This window comes from Anomaloglossus baeobatrachus, chromosome 6 (genome assembly GCF_048569485.1).
Source record: "Anomaloglossus baeobatrachus isolate aAnoBae1 chromosome 6, aAnoBae1.hap1, whole genome shotgun sequence".
NCBI classification, from domain to species: Eukaryota; Metazoa; Chordata; class Amphibia; order Anura; family Aromobatidae; genus Anomaloglossus; species Anomaloglossus baeobatrachus.
The window spans coordinates 321,427,647-321,450,285 of record NC_134358.1 but is presented as its reverse complement, the minus strand read 5'-3'; the positions used below and the strand labels follow the sequence as shown (position 1 = coordinate 321,450,285).

Below are 22,639 nucleotides of genomic sequence, written 5' to 3'. Positions count from 1 at the left end.
CCCTTTCTTTTATGTTCAGAGACTTGTAACAAACCCCTATCAGTATTTTAATATTCTTTCTCCCTTCCCCTTATCTCTATCCATAGGGATGCTACAATTTCATTACCATCTCATATATTTTCACGTAGGATGGGTTTTAGGGACAATTTTACATATAAACACATAACTCACCCTCGCTTATTTGTAGTCATTCCTGAACAGATTATACTGTATACCTGTACATTAACAGCCCAGTCATAGCTCTCATCCAGCCAAGTCTCTGTTATTTCCACCATATCAGATTTTTTTTCCAACAATATTAATTCTAATTCCGCCATCTTGTTGGTGAGGATTCTGGCATTAGTATACATGTATTTTTTCTCTGTACTTCCATTATTGTTTAATATATTGATTCCTCCCCCACCACCCCCATTTTCATTACTTATGCCCAGGTCACTGTCCCCACCTGTACAATAATTGCCCTCTCCCCAGTCCCGAGTTCAAACTCTCCTCCACCCTTCTAGCCTCCTTCTTCCACCATAAGCGGGCTTTACATGCTGCGATCTCGCTAGCGAGATCGCAAGCGATCGTACCCGCCCCCGTCGGTTGTGCAACAGGGGTAAATCGCTGCCCGTGGCGCACAACCTCGCTTACCCCCGTTACATGAACTTACCTGTCCTGCGATGTCGCTCTGGCAGGCGATCCGCCTCCTTTCTAAGGGGGCGGGTCGTGCGGCGTCACAGCGAGGTCACACGGCAGGCGTCCAATAGAAGCGGAAGGGCGGAGATGAGCGGGACATAACATCCCGCCCACCTCCTTCCTTTTGCATTGGCGATGGAGGCAGGTAAGGAGATGTTCCTCGCTCCTGCGGTGTCACACATAGCGATGTGTGCTGCCGCAGGAACAACGAACAACATCGCTAATTAGAAAAGAACAATTTTTTGTTTTAGGACGACCTCTCTGCGGCCATAATTTTGGCAGCTTTTGCGATTGTTTTAGGTCACACATAAGTTTTAAACACTGTGATATCGTTAATGACGCTGGATGTGCGTTACAAACAACGTGACCCCAACGATAAATCATTAACGATATCGTAGCGTGTAAAGCCCGCTATAGACTGGAGCATTTGGTGGTTTACTGAGAGAGAGTAACTGACCAGAGGGAAATTGGCCAGATATGGAAGAAGCAGAGACAAGAAGAACATTAGACTTGGGGACTTGGGGAACTGGGGTTCCGATTTGTCAGTGGGATCCATGGCCTGATTATACTTTGATGGCTGGTGGTTGTGTACCCACTGTGCCATGGGACAGGCTTACCCTGGAGGGGTATTACTAAGTGACGACTTGGTCTTCACTAGGGCCTCTGATGACAAAGATAGGATAGGCTGCAGGTAGTCGCAAGGTATAACTCCAGGGAAGTCCCCGGGACTGCAGCAGCTGTCACGGGGTGACCTGGCCCAGTTCCATTGCCCCAAGGCATACAGGAGAGAGGATTGGAGGGTGGCAGAGAGGATGGAGGTAGTATTTGTAGGTTAAGAAAGTCTTTTGGGATTGTGACACCACCTGTGGTATGCGGCCAGGGATGGGGGCCGCCGCTGCAGCGTCTCTCACCGGGGCAGATGTTGGGTGCAGCCGGGATGGTTGTCGCTCCCCACAGGCAAAGCGGGATTACCCCAGGAAGGATGATGGGGGTGAGGATAGTCTACATTGGCACCACAGCGCTGGGCGCCGGCGCCGGTAAAGGAGAGGCAGAGGCAGGAACTGCGGTTCCAGATCTTTTTACTCACAAGTCTTTTAGACGCTACACGAGGTACGGTTCTCAGCCACGATGGGCTCCAGCCGATCCTGGATCCATGAAAGGTCAATTCCAGTGTGTGTATCAGCCTGTAAGTCCTTTCCTCCTTTGATGCGCTAAGTATCGTACCCCCGTGGCATGAAGCACTCAAGGGTACTGGTGTCAGTAAAGTGGCCCATTCTGTATGCTGATAGCGTGGTTCTGTTATGAGGCCAGTCCTCAACCCCCGGATCCTATATGCTATTTGCTGCAGTCTTGTGGGAATCGTCCGGTGACTGTTCTAGCCGTTCCCCGCAACCCTTGCAGAGTTGGTAGGCAACTTGAAGTATGCCTGCCCTAGGATTCTGTATCCCGACAGCGCCAGTCCTGTGGAAGCAGCTGCCCTGCTTCTCCCCAGCGACTGTGTTGAATGCCTTGGACCACAGAGCCGCTCATGGCACGTCCGCCCTGCTGTGTGTCTGAAGCTGCTCTCTCTTCTTGTGGTAGGTGTGTTTTGTGTTCTGAGCTGTTGCCCCCAGCCGCTGCCACCCGCTGGTTCACTGCTTTCACCAGGTCAACCTGCTCTTCCCACTTTGTGCTCCTGACTCCCCCCTGGTGGTTGCTTCTCCCTGACCCTGAGACCCCAGTCCAGTGGATCTGGAGAGCCCCTGGTGCGGTGGCGTCCTGTAAACCCACCGCTGTAGTGACCCCCTACTGTGATCCGACGCTGGCCTGGTCCCCATTGGGGGGGAAATCCAATGTTACTGTATATTCGTGTAGGTGGAAACCGGTACCGACCTTGCCTGGACCCAGGATAAGTACTACACCATAATGGGGGTGTAGTACCCTGTGGCGCCTGAAGCTGCAGGGGCGCCACATTCCACGGTGGCAAATGGCAGCACTCTTAAGCTGCAACATTTTACAGTGATCACCGCATTTTTGTAATGCAATAAACCAAAACATTATTTCTTCTCTTTATGGGAGGCACAGCACATTGAACGTTGCAAAACAGGTTAACTCCGTACAGTTTTTGCTAGCATTATCATCCCATTCATGCATGAGGTATACATTGTGTACATGGTAATAAACATGGCAGTATTTACATTAGTTAACAGAGCATATGTACACGTCATTTACATTCGGCACATTATTTAACATTATTTACATTTTCAGCAAAGCATTATCACACCTTCATTAAGGGAAAAACGGCCATTAACGTATGACTTTGGAGTCCAGTGTGCCACCAGTCGGTGCACCACTTTTGCAGCTGTCCCTAAGGACCAAGAAAAGGTTGCAATAATTCTGAAAGGGTACACAACAGGTGCAATTATTTACAGGTAACGTTCCGACCACACAATGTCCAGTTGCCTGGTTGTCCATAATTTTAAACAAGAAACATTTCAAACTTTACTGGGAGCCTGGGAATTCCTGACTGGCCAGTTTCAGGTAATTCCTCCCTGGGGTTTGGGTGAACTTGTGGCAATACCCCTCTTTGCAAGGCTCTTTAGGCACAACAGGCACTGGTTTTGGCTCTACGACTGGTGTGGGTGCTGTTGCTGTAGCTGCCGTATCCGGACGACATAGTCCCACATCCAACACAAACCAGTCCCGCTCTCCTTTCTGTAAAGTGTAAATGACCCTGTCACCAGGGTACAGGTCTCTACCAGGATGACCTCTAGGAAGATGGGCTACTACATTCCGCAGAGACACAAACACCTCCCTTCCCAGTCATTGTTCAGCGATGAAGCCCCACCCCTTGCTCAGGTCAAACTTAGTAACAGTACCTTTATAGAGCTCTCCCTGGGCTCCTTGTTAGTCAGATTCCTCCGTTTCACCTCTGACAGCCAAGGCCGTCACTTACTTTCTTCAGCGGCTAGCTGGATCAAGGTGGCCCAACGGTACTACTCATCATCAGTGTCCACAAGCATGGAATCCTCCGTGGGGTCCGCAAATGAGGCATAGTAGGACCGCTCCCACACCATTCCCAGGTGGGTGTCTTCCAGTTGTCTGGTTTGAGCCTCTGCTTCCAGTTCTCCACACGCTCCCCATTCAGAGGCAACAGGTTCCCCTGCTGTTGATGCTCATGAAACTTGGCAGGGGGTCTGGTAGATGGCAGCCTGTTCTGTGGCTACCTGGTAAGCAGTAGCTGGATCCAGATCTGGGTCAGCGATCTGATCTTCCCCATTCTGGTTGTTGTAGGCCCGGGCGTTGGCTGCCAGGTTGGAAGCAGCGAGGTCTTCGGTTACCGGGATTTCGGCTACCGGATCCTCTGCCACCTGGTCAGCACCAGCCTGGGCGTTGGCTGCCGGGTTTGAAGCAGTGGGGTCGTCGGCTACCGAGATGTTGGTAGCTGGGTCCTCAGTCGCTTGGTCATCGGCGGCCAGTTCCAGGGTTGGGTCACAGAGCTCCCGATCAAGGGCTGGAGCAGGCAGACAGGTCAGTGGTTCCTGGATGAAATCACTTTCTTCAGGGGCAACCAGGTCAGTTGTCACCCCTCCGCTTTGCTCTTCCTCCAGGTGTAGTGGCCTTGTTTTAGCATAGGCCCGCATCACTGCCACCGAGCCCATCATGGAAGCCTCCCATTCCTTGATGGCGTTCAGCTGCTGCTGCCTCATCTGCTGGCTCAGGCGGAGCACCTGCGCCTCCAGGTACTCTGGTGCCAAAATGCTTAGGTGCACTGGTTTGCCACCTTGGCAGCCTGGTTCTGCCATCCTGAAAACTCCGCAACGCATGAAGTCAAAGTGCGACCACCTCCTTGGAGCTCCAGGGTCGACTCCCTGTCTTTGTCATCTTTAGTTTCGTTATTCCTCTCTGTCGGCATCCGGGGGCAGAGCTTAACTTTTGCTCCACTCCAGCCCGCCAGACCGCAAAGAGCAGGAATTTTCCCTCCAACTTCTGTAATGGCGGGTAAGTCCAGAGATTAAATAAACAGACTAAACAGACTCTTTTCCATAAGGTGCACAGTACCCAATTGTTGCAGGCACGACAATCCTGTTCGTGACGCCAAATGTAGCGCCCCACGGGGCAGGTGTTTTAACCTACTCATTGCCGGGCTGGGGGTGCAGATCCCCTGAGTCCTCACGGGGTGGCCTGGCCGGTTCCGTTGCCCTAAGGCGTACAGGCTGGAGGATTGGATGATAGCAGGGAGGATGGAGGTAGTAGTTGGAGGTTAGGAAAGTCTTTTAGGATCGTGACGCCACCTGGGTACGTGGCCAGGTATGGGGGCCGCTGCTGCAGGGTCTCTCACCGGGGCAGATGTTGGGTGCAGCCGGGATGATGTCACTCCCCACAGGCGGAGCAGGATTACCCCAGGGAGGATGATGGGGGTGAGGGTAGTCCCCGTTGGCTCCGCAGCGCTGGGCGACGGCGCCAGTAAAGGAGAGGCAGAGTCAGGGGCTGTGGTTCCAGATCTTTTTACTCACAAGTCTTTTAGACGCTGCCCAAGGTACGGTTCTCAGCCACGATGGGCTCCAGCCGATCCTGAATCCGTGAAAGGTCAAGTCCAGTGTGTGTGTCAGCCTGTGAGCCCTTTCCTCCTTTGATGTGCTAAGTATCATACCCCTGTGGTGTGAAGCACTTGGGAGTCCTGGTGTCAGTAAAGTGGCCCGTTCTGTATGCTGATAGTGCAGTTCCGTTATGGGGCTGGTCCTCAACCCCGGATCTATATGCTATTTGCTGCAGACTCGTGCCGGTGACTGTTCTAGCCGTTCCCCACAACCCTTGCAGAGTTGGTAGACAACTTGAAGTATGCCTGCCCTAGGATTCTGTATCCCGACAGTGCCAGTCCTGTGGAAGCAGCTGCCCTGCTTCTCCCCAGCGACTGTGTTGAACGCCTTGGACCACAGAGCCACATGTGGCACGTCTGCTCTGCTCTGTGTCTGAAGCTGTTCTCTCTTCTTGTGGTAGGTGTGTTGTGTGTTCTGAGCTGTTGTCCCCAGCCACTGTCACCCGCTGGTTCACTGCTCTCACCAGGTCAACCTACGCTTCCCACTGTGTGCTCCTGACTCCCCCTGGTGGTTGCTTCTCCCTGACCCTGAGACCCCAGTCCAGTGGATCTGGGGAGCCCCTGGTGCGGTGGCGTCCTGTAAACCCACCGCTGTAGTGACCCCCTACTGTGATTCGACCCTGGCCCAGTCCCCATTGGGGAGGGCAACCCAATGCTACTGTATGTTCATTTAGGTGGAAACCGGTATTGACCTTGCCTGGACCCAGGATAAGCACTACACCCTAATGAGGGTGCAATACTTTGTGGCACCTGAAGCCGCAGGGGCATCACAGTACCAAGTACAAAGGGCACAGCTGGAGATGCAATCAGACAATCCAAGGTTGGGGCAAATAGCACAGGTTCAGGAAATGTAGCCGAGGTCAGGAATAGCGACATCAGGATAAACTGAAGACCAGCTGGTCGATGTCAGGAGAAGCAAAGCAGAAAACAGCCAGAAAGAGCACAAGACAAAGTCATATTAAACCTATAATCAGGCAAGGTTTGGAGGGAGGAGCTGTCTATATGGCACATGCTGGAAAGGAATAGGCCAGGGAACCAGAACTCTGGTCATACCTCCCTATAGACAGGTGGAGAAACTCCATACAAGAGGATGCAGCAGAGCTAGGAGTGCTACAGCACAGCTCTGTGAAAACACCTGCCACTAGGGGGAGAAGAGGGGCAAACGCAGTGAGTAGGATGGTGCTGAGAAGGCGTGCAAGACAACGGAATAACAGTTCTTATGCAAAGATAAAACAATTTATTTAAGATAATTTAGTTTACCCAAACTTTGAAAATATTGCAATGTACATTCCTTAACACTGAAGTTCCAAACTCAAAAAGGAAAATTATTGATCATAGGTTTGATAGCCATGTCAAATGTCATAATATGTAAACTGTGAAAAAATGGAAACTTTTGCTCAAGTTACTGTGAGCATCCTGCATGGCCTAAAGTTACCATGACTAGTGAGCAGCATCTCTGGTTTGGTTGCTCATCAAAAAGAAATGAGCTGAAAGTAAATGTGTTTATTTCTGTGTATGGTGCTCATACTTGATACTAAATAAAGTATAATAAGTTAATGTGGGAGAGGGGCAGTTCAGCTCAGTTTAGCTGTGGCACATTACAAACTCTTCTATAAGCTCTCCTCCTTCCCTAGCACTGGCACATCCTCTGTACTGCTCCACCACCCACACTGCCGGTCTTAAAATGTGTCAGTGATCATGACCCTGGAATTGTTGACTCCGGTCTTCCTTTCTTACCCCACACCTTCATTCCCATCTCTTATTTAAAATAATTACACGGACACAAATTTATCTTTGGATGATTTTGGCCATAGCAGCCATTTTATTAACAAGAATACATAACCAATAAAATTCGCAATATGGTAAGGTCCTTGAAGCTACCAAAACCCAATGTAATACTATTGTATGTACTGAGGATTTCGATTGCGTTAGGGCAATGACAACCAGAGACGAGTTCTTGGTGCAAAAGACGTTTTATAATATGTAACCACAATATGTGCACAGAACAGAATATACACAATAATAAGTAACCGCAATATGTAAACAGAACAAAATATACGCAGTAATATGTAACCGCAATATGTACACAGAACAGTATATACACAGTGGAACATAAACATAGTAAATACCAGCTGGGTTCAGAGCAAAGGGGAATTCCCGGGACTGCACACCGGACTCCCCCAGGGAGACCACCAGGAGCGAACCCCTATACAGGGGCTGTCCGGCAATCACCCCAGAAGGCCTAAATGCGTAGCAGCCGGGACACAAAAAGGGCAACAGATATAGTCCAAAAAATGTCCGTACGTGATGTGAGTCCTAGGGTGGATATGAACGGAAGGGACCGGGCAGAAGTGCCGACCAGAGACAGCAGACAGAGTCCGAGCACAGTTGGATGAGAGGTGAAGTCCAGAGCCGGTGTCAGGTGTTTCAACCGGATCCAAACAGCAATCAGGAGATGAGAGCAGCAGGGCGGACGTACACAGGAAGCAGTATACTCAGGCAACTAGACTAAGCTTAGGGGCGGCTTTTAAACAGATGCACAGGAAGTAGGGCAACAGAACAGAAAACTCCATGTTAACAAAGGGCAAGATCCTTCAAAAGAAAACTGGAAATCCCGGAACTCTGACAGTACTCCCCCCCCAGAAATGGCCTCAGGACGGATCAGGGCCAGGCTTGTCTGGGTACCGCCGATGAAACTGAGCAACCTTCCGGGGCGCTCGAATGTTACCCACAGGTTCCCAGGAATCGTCCTCGGGGGAGTACCCCTGCCAACGTACCAGATACTGAAGCCGATGCCGATGGAGCCGTGAGTCAGTAATGTCCTCAACCACGAACTGCTCCTGGCCATCAACCATCACCGGCGGAGGAGGAGGCACGATACGACCATGAAACGTATTAGGGGAAACTGGTTTTAGCAGAGAAACATGAAAGACCGGGTGTACCTTTAAATTGTGCGGAAACCTCAGCCGACAGGCCACAGAGCTCACTATCCCGGTGATCTTAAACGGACCAATGAATTTCTGCCCCAGCTTCTGCGAAGGAACACCTAATTTCAGATTTTTGGTGGCTAACCACACAGAGTCCCCTACCTTATACATGGGTGCCTGTTTCCGGTGAGTGTCTGCCGACTTCTTGTAACGCTCCTGAGACGAAGCCAAAGAGTCCTTTAAAACCTCCAGATTCCGTCGTAGCTCCGTCAATCTGTCCTCCACCGCTGGCACCGAAACCGCCACCGGTGACCTAGGCAAAATATTCGGATGGTAACCCAAGTTAGCGAAAAAGGGCGTTACCTTAGTGGAGCTGCTCTGAGTGTTGTTATACGAGAACTCCGCCAAAGGAAGCAGCTGCAACCAATCGTCCTGCAGATGGCTGACATAACATCGTAGGTACTGCTCCAAGGTTTGATTAGTCCGTTCGGTTTGCCCATTTGTCTGGGGATGGTATGCAGAAGACAAACAGACATCAATATGGAGTGCCGAACAAAACCCCTTCCAGAACTTAGACGTGAACTGCACGCCCCGGTCAGAGAGGATCTCATCTGGTACCCCATGCAATCTGAATATATTCTGGATAACCAAATCCACTGTCTTTGCGGCTGAGGGAAGACCGGTACATGGAATAAAGTGAGCAGCCTTTGTCAACCGATCCACCACCACTAAAATGGTATTGTTACCGCCTGAGACGGGCAACTCCACAATAAAATCCATTGAGATGGATCCCCAAGGGCGAGATGGTACGGGTAACGGTTGAAGGAGTCCCGTAGGAGCCACACGAGGGACCTTGCACCGGGCACAAACCACACATGAGTGGACATAGTCTTTCACATCCTTTAAACAGGTAGGCCACCAGAAAAAACGACTCAGAAATTCCTGCGTCTTCTGTACCCCCCTATGACCTGCCAACACGGAGTCATGGACCAACTTGAGAACCCGAAGTCTTACAGCCTCCGGGACATAAATACGTCGCTCTCTCAACCACACACCATTCCGAAGGACAAGAGTCACATCATTCGGGGGGGCAGCAAGAAATACATCACCATCATAGGCCAGCTTGATGTCCTTCCACAAGTCCTGGTCCTGGATTACTCCAACGAAATTGGCATCTGATAACACGGTCTGAGACGGGGTTCCAGGCACGGAGTCCATGGCGTGGATTCGGGACAAGGCATCGGCTTTCCCATTACGTGACCCTGGACGGTATGTAACGATAAAATTGAACTGGTTAAGGAACAGGCTCCAACGGGCTTGCCGTGGAGACAGGCACCTGGCAGATTTAAGGAATTCTAGGTTGCGATGGTCTGTGAGAACTATCACTTGTTGCGCTGCTCCCTGTAAGTGGTGTCTCCATTCCTTAAAAGCTGAAATAATCGCCAACAATTCCTTGTCCGCAATGTCATAGTTCTTTTCTGCAGGGGACAACCGGCGAGAAAAGAAAGCACACGGGTGCAAAAGACTCTTGTCCCCAGTCCTTTGTGAAAGGATAGCCCCTAATGCATAATCAGAAGCGTCGACTTCCACAATAAAAGGGAGTGCGGGATTCGGGTGTATTAGTATTGGTGCTGAGGTAAAACAAACCTTGAGACGATTGAAAGCTTCCCGGGCCTGGGCGGACCACACAAACTTCTGCCCTTTTTTGGTTAACAGAGTGATAGGGCGGACGATCTCTGAAAAGTTGCGGATAAAGCGTCTGTAAAAGTTAGCAAAACCGACAAAGCGTTGTACCTCCTTGATGTTTCCCGGTTCCGGCCAGTCTAGAATTGCCCGTATCTTGCCAGACTGCATGTTCAGTCCCTGAGGAGAGATGACATATCCTAAAAATTGTATCTTTGAGCAATGGAATTCGCACTTCTCCAGTTTAATATACAGGTGGTTATCCCTCAGACGGGTAAGTACTGTCTTGACGTGCTCCTGGTGTTCCTGTAGGGAATCAGAAAAGATCAAGATATCATCCAGGTAAATCACCATGAACTGGTCCATTATATCCCTAAAAATATCGTTGACTAGGTGTTGGAAAGCCGCAGGGGCGTTAGAAAGTCCAAAAGGCATCACTAGATACTCATAATGTCCATACCGACATCTGAACGCTGTTTTCCACTCGTCCCCGGGACGTATGCGGAGTAGATTATATGCCCCACGGAGATCCAATTTAGTAAATATTTTGGCCTGTTGAACTCTCTCCAATAGTTCGGGAATCAACGGTAACGGATACCGGTTCCGGATGGTTATCTTATTTAGTTCCCGGTAGTCGATACAAGGTCTCAGAGTCCCCTCTTTCTTTTTCACGAAAAAGATGGGTGCCCCTGCTGGTGAGGTAGAAGGTCGAATAAATCCCTTGGCTAGGCTTTCATTGATGTAATCTTTTAGTGCTTGTAACTCAGGTGCCGCCAACGGATAGACATGACCAAACGGGATCTCTGCCCCTGGGAGTAAGTCTATGGGACAATCATACGGTCTATGCGGGGGAAGCCGATCTGCTTTTCTTTTGTCGCATATATCAGCGAAGTCATTATAAACCGGGGGTAGAACAGGTACCTGTACAGTGCCCTCCGCATTCGGTGTTACTGGAACCGGTACAGTTGGACTAATGGTCGGACCACTCTGGGGTGGGAAGGATATTTCTTTAGTCTCCCAATCGATGACTGGATTTGTAGACCGCAGCCAAGGAATTCCTAAAATTATCGGAAAATGGGGAGAAGAAATCAACATGAAAACAAGGGTCTCCTGCTGACCTGGTTTCATCACACATTCAAGGGGTACTGTCTCCCGATCAACTGGTCCAGAAACTAATGGAGAACCGTCTACCGTCTCCATGGTAACCGGTGAGGATCTTTGTTGAGTCTGGATACCGTGTTTCCTGGCAAAAGAAGAGTCCATGAAATTTCCCCCTGCCCCAGAGTCTATCATAGCAGATGTAGGAATTAACTGTCCCTCCCACCGTATCTGAATGGGAAGCGAGCAATGGGTGTATTTCCCTTCTGAGTCCTTAGGTGAAGTTGACATCAAAGTCAAGGGAAATACCGCATCCAGGTGTAAACTTGCCTCAGAGATATCGGACTCTGCGTCCGTGTTGTCACACTCTGCCATTGCTGCCAGTACCTTATTCGGGCGATTTGGACGTTTTGGGCAGTCAATCAGAAAATGGTCCGATTGACCACAATAGAAACACAAACGCTCACGGAGCCGGTGTTCACGACGTTCGTTGGTCTCTCGCTTTTGTAGAGAGTCCACTTGCATAGGAACATCCTCGGCCTCCCGTGGCGTCTTGTGAGCGGGTTCTCTAGAAGGAAACGCAAAGTTGGTTACCCGGTTTGCAGCTGCCCATTTTTCCTGTCGGCGTTCCGTCAAGCGGGTATCGATACGCACACAGTGTTGGAGAAACAGTTCAAAATCCCGTGGAGATTCGGAACGAGCTAACTCGTCCTTGATGGTACCGGACAAACCCTTTCTGAAAACTGACAATAGTGCATTGTTTCCCCAGTCAGTGTTTACCACTAACCTTTTGAACTCAGTGGCGTATTCGACGACAGACCGCTTTCCCTGACGTAAGGAAAGCAGAGCCGATTCAGCGGTAGCACGGCGATTAGGATCATCAAACATTTGCGCCATTGCTGTTAAAAAGTCATCCAGGTTATTTAAACGGATATCACGATTCTCTATCATAGGATTAGCCCAAGCCAGTGCTCGTGAGGTGAACAGCATGATTATACATAACACTTTTGACCGGTCAGAACGGTAATAATCAGCATGTACATCAAAAAATAGTATACACTGGTTAACAAACCCACGAAACTGACTTCGATCACCACTGAAACGAAATGGGGGTAACCTAGGCATACCGGCAGCTGATACGGATGTAGTGGGGGCGGCTTCCTGAGCCTCCACTCTGGTTTGCAAATCCTGAATAGCCGGACCCAGTACCTGGTGATCATGGCCCAGCTGTACCTCCACATCTCTAAGCTTAGTTTGCACCGCCTCCATCTCCTGCTGCAAGGAGTTAATCATGGAGAAAAGCTGATCTACTCGTGTCTCAGTCATTGCCCCAGCGAAATCCTCTTTTTAGGCCTAAGTATAATGTAATACTATTGTATGTACTGAGGATTTCGATTGCGTTAGGGCAATGACAACCAGAGACGAGTTCTTGGTGCAAAAGACGTTTTATAATATGTAACCACAATATGTGCACAGAACAGAATATACACAATAATAAGTAACCGCAATATGTAAACAGAACAAAATATACGCAGTAATATGTAACCGCAATATGTACACAGAACAGTATATACACAGTGGAACATAAACACAGTAAATACCTGCTGGGTTCAGAGCAAAGGGGAATTCCCGGGACCGCACACCGGACTCCCCCAGGGAGACCACCAGGAGCGAACCCCTATACAGGGGCTGTCCGGCAATCACCCCAGAAGGCCTAAATGCGCAGCAGCCGGGACACAAAAAGGGCAACAGATATAGTCCAAAAAATGTCCGTACGTGATGTGAGTCCTAGGGTGGATATGAACGGAAGGGACCGGGCAGAAGTGCCGACCAGAGACAGCAGACAGAGTCCGAGCACAGTTGGATGAGAGGTGAAGTCCAGAGCCGGTGTCAGGTGTTTCAACCGGATGCAAACAGCAATCAGGAGATGAGAGCAGCAGGGCGGAAGTACACAGGAAGCAGTATACTCAGGCAACTAGACTAAGCTTAGGGGCGGCTTTTAAACAGATGCACAGGAAGTAGGGCAACAGAACAGAAAACTCCATGTTAACAAAGGGCAAGATCCTTCAAAAGAAAACTGGAAATCCCGGAACTCTGACACCCTGGTGATTCCCATAACCGAGCAATAAGAACCCCAACTTGCTCCCAGCCGCTACCCACACTGGCTCAGGAGGACCAAATGGTAAGGGTTAATGCTCCGTCAACCCCAACCACACCCCTAGGGGCCCCGACATACCCCGTCGTGGTTCCCCCCCAAAATCACCAGGTGACCATCAATTCTGCCAATGAGGGGATCCATACCCGGATGAATTCCCCGAACCAATTTTAAACCAACTTCAAGGATCCACCAATAAACAACGCCACAATGAAGGCACCTTGAAACCCTTCAAGTGCCTGAGACCCCCCGCAACCAAAGGGCCCTCTCAATACCTCCCTGCAAGCCCAAAGCCCATAAATCAGTTCCCACGGCATTAAGGTGTACTCCGTCAGCCAACCAAAATTCCTCTTCCGTCCTTTCCAACTCAACATGCCGTATTGCTATACCCCCATTCCGACTCACAAACTTCGAGATCGCCCAATTAACCTTTGCCCGCGCCTTGTTCAACCTGTCAACTGACCGCGCTTCCCGCCAGCTCTTTCTCGCTACTATCTCCGACCAGACTATTGTTAGACCTGGAAACGACACCCATAACCGTAACAAATCATGTTTGATGTACTTTATCAAGATTCGAAAAGGACGCCCACCCAAATCATTCCCCCCGGCATGCAACACTAAGATGTCAGGAGGTCTGTCCAACCGGGCGTATCTATGCACCTCCTGCAACACCCTGTTCCACCCTAATCCCCGAACGCCGAGCCATCGCACGAGAGCCAGGTCCCTCTCAAAATCTAGCTGTCTCCCGTTCCTTCTCGCGTCCGCTCGTTGGACTCCCCAATACACGTAAGAATGGCCAAGGATCCAGATCAGGGAAGGGTACTTCTGCAATACAAAATGTACAAACGACACCATTTTATTGCATCACCAAACCAAATTGAAAAAACACACACTCTCACACCCCCCATTGCTACCGTAATACCCCCCCCTTTTTCCGCTCAATTGCCAACAACCGCCTGGGGACGTACATACGACTTAAAGCGCTGCGACTTCCACCTACCAATCTGCTTAACTGTCTCCTCCGGTAGGCCGCACATAGAGGCCTCCGTCGCTGCCCCAATCCGAAAGGAATGTGACGCGAAAGACTTCGGATCTAACCCCAACGACTTCAAACATGCCCTAAAAACACTCACAAATTGGTATTTCGATAAAAAGGACCCATCCTCATGACATAATAAGGGGCCATCCACCTTCGGACGGATCTGTTGAAAATTCCCGAGACACTTGAACGGGCACATATCAGACGCCACAACCATCCCCAAACGGACTAGTCGACCCACACCTCTCTGATCAGTTTTCGACTTTCTAATCCAAAATTCAACTCCGTTTTCCACTGACATAATGTCACCCCAATCCAAGCCCCCGGGGAACGCCTTACTGGGCGATACCAACTCCCCAACCCACAAGGCTCCAAAAAACGCCAAGGAAAAGGCTAACTTAAACAAACTCACCTCAAACGGAGATAAACAAACCCCCCACAACGCCCTACCCAGCCATTCCAATAAGCCAAATGACACCGGCCGTCTCCAATCCTGTGCCTTCTGTCCCCTACGAAAACCCTTCAAAGCCCGAACTACCATAAAGTTCTTAGTTAAATCCCGTAAACCCCGCAACCGGAAACCAAATGCTAACCCTGCGACAAAGCGATTTATCTTTGCAAAGGACCACCTTGCGACCACCGCCCCCCCCAACTTTTCCAACAATATCCGTAACTGATCCTCTTCAGAAAAAACGCCACCCTGCAACCACTGCTCCCAAAGATCCCATGCCGCCTGGTAGGCTGTCAATGTGTTACCGGACAAGGAAGCCCGAATCAGTGGTCCGGCTGCCTGAAGACCACGTTCCAAAGCCATGCTGGGCACTCCAAACCGCTGGCCTCCGCCTCTGGCGCACAAACCCGGAATCGATCCCACTAGAAACGAGAGAGGGAATCAGCTATTAGGTTCTGAACACCAGGCACGTGGGCCGCAGTAACACACGCATTGATTTGCAAACAAACCAACACCAGCTCTCGTAAGACCCGAACCACCGGAGGAGAGGACGCCGAAAACTTATTAATCGCCAACACCACCCCCATGTTGTCACAGTTAAAACGAATCTTCTTGTTCGCCAACTCCTCTCTCCAAAGATGCAGCGCTACCAGTATCGGAAAGATTTCCAATAGGGCCACATTTTTTGTCAAGCCTTCAGCCGTCCATTTGTCCGGCCACCGGTCCGCACACCACTGACCCTGGAAAAAGGCCCCAAAACCTGAGCTGCCCGCCGCATCCGTAAACAACTCCAAATCAAAATTGTCCCCTGCATCCTCCATCAGCAGAGAACGACCATTGTATTCCTCCAAAAACCGCCCCCAAACTGCTAAGTCCGCTCTGTGTTCCGCCGATAACCGAATATAGTGGTGCGGAGCGAGCACCCCCGCCGTAGCACTAGCAAGTCGTCGCGAAAAAATTCGACCCATAGGCATCACCCGACAAGCAAAGTTAAGTTTTCCCAGTAAGGACTGAACCTCCCTTAATTGCAACTTTTTCACCCGCCGAGCCCTTGCTACCTCGACCTTCAGCGCAGCAACCTTGTCCTCGGGAAGCCGAACTTCCCAGGCCAAAGAATCGATCACAATACCCAGAAAACCTATGCAAGTGGTTGGCCCCACCGTTTTCTCAGGTGCTAAAGGCACCCCAAAGCGACTGGAAATCCATTCCATAGTCGCCAAAATCCCGGCACACTGTGCCGAATCAGCAGGACCTACAAATAAAAAATCATCAAGGTAATGCACCACTGATGACAGGCCTGAAACATCCCTAACTACCCATTCTAAAAAAGAACTAAAAGTTTCCAAAAATGCGCACGAGATCGAACACCCCATGGGAAACAGCGATCCACAAAATAGCCCCCCTCCCAACAACAACCCAATAACCGAACGCAATCTGGATGCACTGGCAGGAGCCGAAAAGCTGATTCAATATCTGTTTTAGCCATAAGCGCCCCCTTTCCACATCTTTTTACCCACTTTGTGGCCTCGTCGAATGACGTGTACACCACTGAACACAGCTCAGCCGGTATCCCATCATTCACCGACCTGCCTCTTGGGTGAGACAAATGATGAATCAGCCGAAATTTTCCGGGCTCCTTCTTCGGAACCACCCCCAGCGGCGAAACCACCAAATTGGGAAAAGGAGGGGCCCCAAACGGGCCCGCCATCCTCCCCAAAGCCACCTCTTTACCTAATTTTTCCACCACAACCGCGGAATGCCGATAAGCTGACTGCAGATTCCTATTTGCCCCCAGAACATCAAAAACGGGGCCCGGAATCCTGAAGCCCTCCCCAAAACCCAACCTCAAAACCTCAGCTTTTTCCTTATCCGGGTACCTGTTTAGGTACGGCAGCATCGCGACTAAGCTCACCGGCGTCAGACCCTTGGGTATGAGAAGCGCTGGGCTTCGATTTTCCTTTCTTGAAACACTTAGCCGCTCCATGGGATGTCCCGTTACAGTGGCTACAGAGGTGTTTAAAACGGCAGGTTGCCCCAAATTTACATTGCCCCTCGTTGAATTGCCAGCACAAACCGGGCTTCTGCGATCCCGCTTGCCCCTGCTGACTCCCGGTACTCTGAGTACCTGACTGGCCGGCTGACCCGGCCCAGCTTTGAAAGGGCTGGCCATACCTGGATGGCGCCATAACCCGCAACCGTAACCCTATGTCCTTTTGATCCCATCTTATGGAAGGACGCACGGCCTTCCTCTGACGAAACTGCTCGTCATACCTGAGCCAAGTCTGTCGCCCATACACCCTGTACGCCTCCCCAATTGAATCCATGTAGCAAAACAGATGCGAACAGTTCTCTGGCGCCTTTTCACCAATTACGCTCGCCAGGATTGCAAAGGCCTGCAGCCAATTATTAAACGTCTGAAGGATCAACCGCCACCGCCGCTTCTTCTCATCCTCTTTCTTACTATCCTCCTTTTTCCCTTTGTCTAAATTAAACTTTGCCAATGGAAGAAGGGAAAAGATCTCAACATATTCATCCTTCCAGATCTTTTCCCTCACCTCCTTCTTAAGATGAGCACCTAAGGGGCCCTCAAAAGAGACATAAACTTCCCCTCGCGCCCGATCATCTAAATGAATCCTATCCTCCTTGTTTTTTTCTGTCTGAACCGACACCGACACTGGGGAGGAGACACCCACACCCGCCGATTCAATCCCCCCCAGCGCGGGTGGGTTAACCCAAGCCCCAAGCCCCCCAAGGTTCCCTTGCCCCCCCAAACCGCTCCAGCAACGTGCGAACACTACCTAACAGCTCTCTCAACTCCCCACTTCCCGCTGCATACACCCCACCACCCATAGGCCTCCCTTGACTACTCCCCGGGTGACCTACCCCCCCCCCCCCCCCTTGCATTCTGGTCCTGACAATACTGGGAAGACAAACAAGACATGGAAGCATACTCACCAGGCTGCACAAGGGTAGAGACCCCGCCAGCCGGACCACCAGACTCCAGACGTCCATCCTGCTGCGCTGTAGCTTCCGGACTCCTCTCGACCGTCACCCCGCTGTTGGCCCCTGCCGCCACAGGGCCGGAAAATCCCTCTGGGCAAGGATCCTGGCACTGATGTCTGCCCGGCCGGCCGGCTGCACCAGAGAGCTGCCTGCCTTCTTCCCCCCTTGGCAATGCAGCTCCCCGGTGCCATTCCATCTCTCCCCCTCCACATACTGGGGCTCAGCCGACGTGGGCCCTGCACGCCAGGCCCAGCGCACTACAGATCCCAGCCTTCCCACTCCGCCCCCACCGCTGGGGCCCACCTGTTCCTCCATGCTCCTCTGCTGACAGGGCACAGGGCTCAGCAGGTTCCTCACCAGAGCGCCCCGCCGCAGCCCCGGCGTCCATCGCTGCCTCAGCGCCAGCAGGCCCCGCCCCCAACTCCAGCAGAGGCCTGCTAACCGCCGCTGGACCCAGCCGCACATTAGAATTCCTCCCGGACCGGGGCCTGCTGGATCTCTTTGCACGTGGCGCCCGGCCTGGAGGGTCCCCGAAGGGGCTTCTGGGGCGTCGCTGGGCCCGGGGAGTCATATCTGGAGAAAACCGCTCCGGCGGATTAGATCTCCGGAGGCGCCGCTCTCGCAGGGGGGAAGTCCCCTCCGCCTCCATACTCCCTCCGATGATCCCAGCTACAGTCGCCTGCAGCCAGCCTGGGGGACAGTCACCTGCAGCCGCTCTGAGCCGTTCCAGAAGTTCCTCCACGGATTCCATGGCCTCAGGTAAGATGGGTGCAACTGTCACTTTTGGTACCGCAGCGGGAAAGATGCCGCTCCTCCCCCTTGTCTGAACTTCGACTCAAAACGGGCTCCCTTACCTCACCCCACCTATGACACCCTGACCTCCCCACCAATCAGGTGTCATGACGGCCTCCGCAAATGCCCTGGGGGGGGGGGGGGCATTGCTCCGTCCTCTCTCACATTGCTATTTTGCTCTGATACCCTTTATTAACTATGCAGTTAGATTATGGATGTAATCATGTCTCAGAAAGGAGTAAACTGTGAGATATCATGGCATACTGTTCGGGTGTCACTGTTGAGTGAGTACAAGTTAAGCACAACAGGCATACAGTAAATGTGATCTTGCTGACACTCTGAAATCTTAGCTCAGGACAGACAGTGTGAGAGGGAGTAGCAGAAAAGTAGAAGTGGCCATGCTATGAGAGGAGGAGAACTGAGAAAAGGCTTTGTAATGTGACACAGCTAAACTCCGCTGCATTGGCCCTCTCCCACACTAACGCATACAGGAGGTTAGACCAGGTGATCAGAACAATATCATCTCACACACTGAGAAACCTGCTCTAAGCTATTGTGGGCTTGTTCTACTCCCTTTGAGTATTACTACCTGTTTATGATTCTTCATTGTCATACAGGGAGAAGTACACATTCTAAAAAAACTATCTGATAACACCCACTTGAACTTAAACAAAAATTACCTCATTAGCGACCAAATATGTTCATTGATAATCTAAAAATACGTTCATTGATACCTAAAACCTAGCATTAGTGAACTTACCTTTATATATTTGCCTACAAACTTCTTTATATAATGTATTGCATATACAGTTGAAACCAGAAGTTTACATACATTATCTAAAAAGACACATCTGCATGTTTTTCTCACTATTTGACATGAAATCAGAATAAACTTTTCCCGATTTAGGTCAATTAGGAACTAAAATTATTTATATTTGCCAAACGGCAGAATAATGAGAGAGAGAGAATGTTTTAAGGCATTTTTTATTACCTTCTGCAGTCAAAACTTTACATACAATTCATTAGTATTTGGTACCATTGCCCTTAAACTGTATGATTTGGGTCAAGCAAGCTTTTCACAATAGTTGGTGGAAATTTGGGCACATTTTGAGACCTGATGTAACTGAGCCATGTTTGTAGGTTGCTTTGCTCGCACCTGCCTTATCAGCTTTGCCCATAAATTTTCAATAGGATTGAGATCAGGGCCTTATGATGGCCACTCCAAAACATTTACTTTTCTATTCTTAATCTACTTTGTAACCAGTTTGGCAGTATTCTTCAGGTCATTGTCGATATGGAAGACCCATTTCCGCACAAGCTTCAAGTTCCCGGCTGATGTCTGGAGATGTTGCTTCAGTATTGCCACATAATCTTCTTCCCTCATGATACCATCTATTTTGTGAAGTGCACCAGTCCCTCCTGCAGCAAAACAACCCCACAACATGATGTTGCCACCCCCGTGTTTCACAGTTGGGATAATGTTCTTAGGCTTCAAAGCTTCTCTCTTTTTCCTCCAAATGTAACGATGGTCATTATGGCCAAATAGTTCAATTTTAGTTTCGTCACACCACAGGACATGTCTCCAAAATTTAAGGTCTGTGTTCCTGTGTGCATTTGCTACATTAATCTGTTTTTTTTTTATGTTTCTTTTAGAGTAATGGATTCTTTCTGGCAGAATGGCCTTTCAGCCCACAGTACTCGTTTCACTGTGGATAATAGCACAATCTTACCAGCTTCCACCAGCAACTTCACAAAGTCTTTTGCTTTTGTTCTTGGGTTGTTATGCACATGTCTAAGCACATTCATCTCTAGTACACAGAACCCATCTCCTTGCTGTGTGGTATGATGACAGGACAATCCCATCTTGTTTGTACTTGTGTATAATTGTTTGTGGAAATGAACGAAGCACCTTCAGGTATCTGAAAATTGCACCCAAGGATGAAGCAGACTTGGGCAAGTCCACAATTCTCTTTCTGAGACCTTGGCTGATTTCTTTTGACTTTCCTATGATGCTACACAAAGAAGCAGTGTGTTTCAGGTGTGCATTAAAATACGTCCACGGGTGTGTCTCTAATTAACTCAGATGTTGCAATAAAACCTATCAGAAACTTCCAAACATATGACATCATCATTTGGGCTGTTACATATTGTTTAAAGGCATAGTCCTTTTACTATATGTAAACTTTTGACTTTGCAGAAAGTAATAAAAATACCTTAAAATATTCTCTCTCTCATTATTCTGGCAATAGGCAAATATAAATAATTTTGGTTCCTAATTGACCTAACACAGGAAAGGTTTATTCTGATTTTATGTCAGATAGTGAGAAAAGCATGCAGATGTGTCTTTTTAGATAGTGTATGTAAACTTCTGGTTTTAACTGTATGTGTTGTAGTCACTTCATTTTGTAAAGGTAGGTCTAAGGGGTACTTTGCACACTACGACATCGCAAGCCGATGCTTGCGATGCCGAGCGCGATAGTCCCCGCCCCCGTCGCAGCAGCGATATCTTGTGATAGCTGCCATAGCGAACATTCGGCAGCTACACATGCACTCACCTGCCCTGCGACGTCGCTCTGGCCGGCGACCCGCCTCCTTCCTCATGCAACGTCACAGCGACGTCACACGGCAGGCGGCCAATAGAAGCGAAGGGGCGGAATGAGCGGGACGTAAACATCCCACCCACCTCCGTCCTTCCGCATAGCCGGCGTGAGCCGCGGTGACGCAGATAAGCTGATGTTCCTCGCTCCTCCAGCTTCTCACACAGCGATGTGTGTGGCCGCAGGGGAACGAGGAACAACATCGTACCGTCGCTGCCGCGCAATTATGAAAATGTCGGACACTACACCGATGATACGATTACGATGCTTTTGCGCTCGTTAATCATATCAAAAACGCTTTACACACTACGATATCTACAGCGACGCCGGATGTGCGTCACTTTCGATTTGACCCCACCGACATCGCAGCTGTGATGTCGTAGTGTGCAAAGTACCCCTAAGTCATGAAAATATGAAAACCTCATTAATTTACTGTAAATATATTTATATGACTTTAATGGAAAAGGCATTTGTTAAGATGAGCTCACATGTCCAGTAGTAATGCCTTAGAATGGATCCTACAGAGATCCGTTGGAAAAAAAGTTGTGCAAACAACTTTTTTGTCTGCCGCATCCGTGTTTTTTTTTTTTCTTAAATATTGAAATCTAAGGAGAAAAGATTTGTTAACGGGTTGCTATTTAACCACCGTATTTCTTACATTTGTTACACATCCGTTTTTTCTTACAGGATCCATTTCAAATGGAAGATAAATAGCAATCCGTTAACGGATCCATTCTCCATAAACTCCAATGTTAAAAAAAAGTATCCTGCAGAAATCAATTATTTAGCAAAGGACAAAAAAGTTGTGTTTGTTCAACTTTTTTGCCATCTCTGCAGGATCTGTTCAAATGGATGATTACAGCCTAATATAGACTAGGGGAAGCAGTCACAAGAACCCACATAGACTGCTACATAATAATACAGTTGCTTACTACATTGACTAAGGGTACCGTCCCACTTTAGCGACGCTCCAGCGATCCCACTAGCGAGCTGAACTGGTCAGGATCACTGGTGCGTCGCTACATGGTCGCTGGTGAGCTGTCAATCAGGCAGATCTCATCAGCGACCAGCCCCCAGCAAGCAGCGACGCGTGGAAGCTATGCTGCGCTTGGTAACTAAGGTAAATATCGGGTAACCAAGCAAAGCGATTCGCTTGGTTACCCGATATTTACCTTGGTTACCAGCGCACACCGCTTAGCGCTGGCTCCCTGCACTCCTAGCCAGATTACACATCGGGTTAATAAGCAAACTGCTTTGCTTATTTACCCGATGTGTACTCCGGCTACGTGTGCAGGGAGCCAGCACTGGCAGCTTGAGAGCGGCGTACGCTTGTTTCCAAGTTAAATATCGGATAACCAAGCAAAGGGCTTTGCTGGTTTACCCGATATTTACCTTGGTTACAGCTTACTGCAGGCTGCCAGAAGCCGGCTCCCTGCACATTCAGATCGTCGCTCTCTTGATGTCGAACACAGCGATGTGTGCTTCACAGCGGGAGAGCAACGTCCAAAAAATGAACCAGCACTGTGTGTAACGAGCAGCGATTTCACAGCAGGGGCCAGATCGCTGCTCAGTGTCACACACAGCGACATCGCTAATGAGGTCACTGGTGCGTCACAAAAACCGTGACTCAGCAGCGA

General features: G+C 49.7%; 1 protein-coding gene across 1 annotated transcript in view; it reads right to left on the bottom strand.

Annotated features, from left to right (window-relative positions):
• The window catches only part of LOC142243911 (band 4.1-like protein 4B), a 321,122-nt gene that overhangs the window by 9,565 nt on the left and 288,918 nt on the right, over nt 1-22,639 (bottom strand). The window lies entirely within an intron of this gene.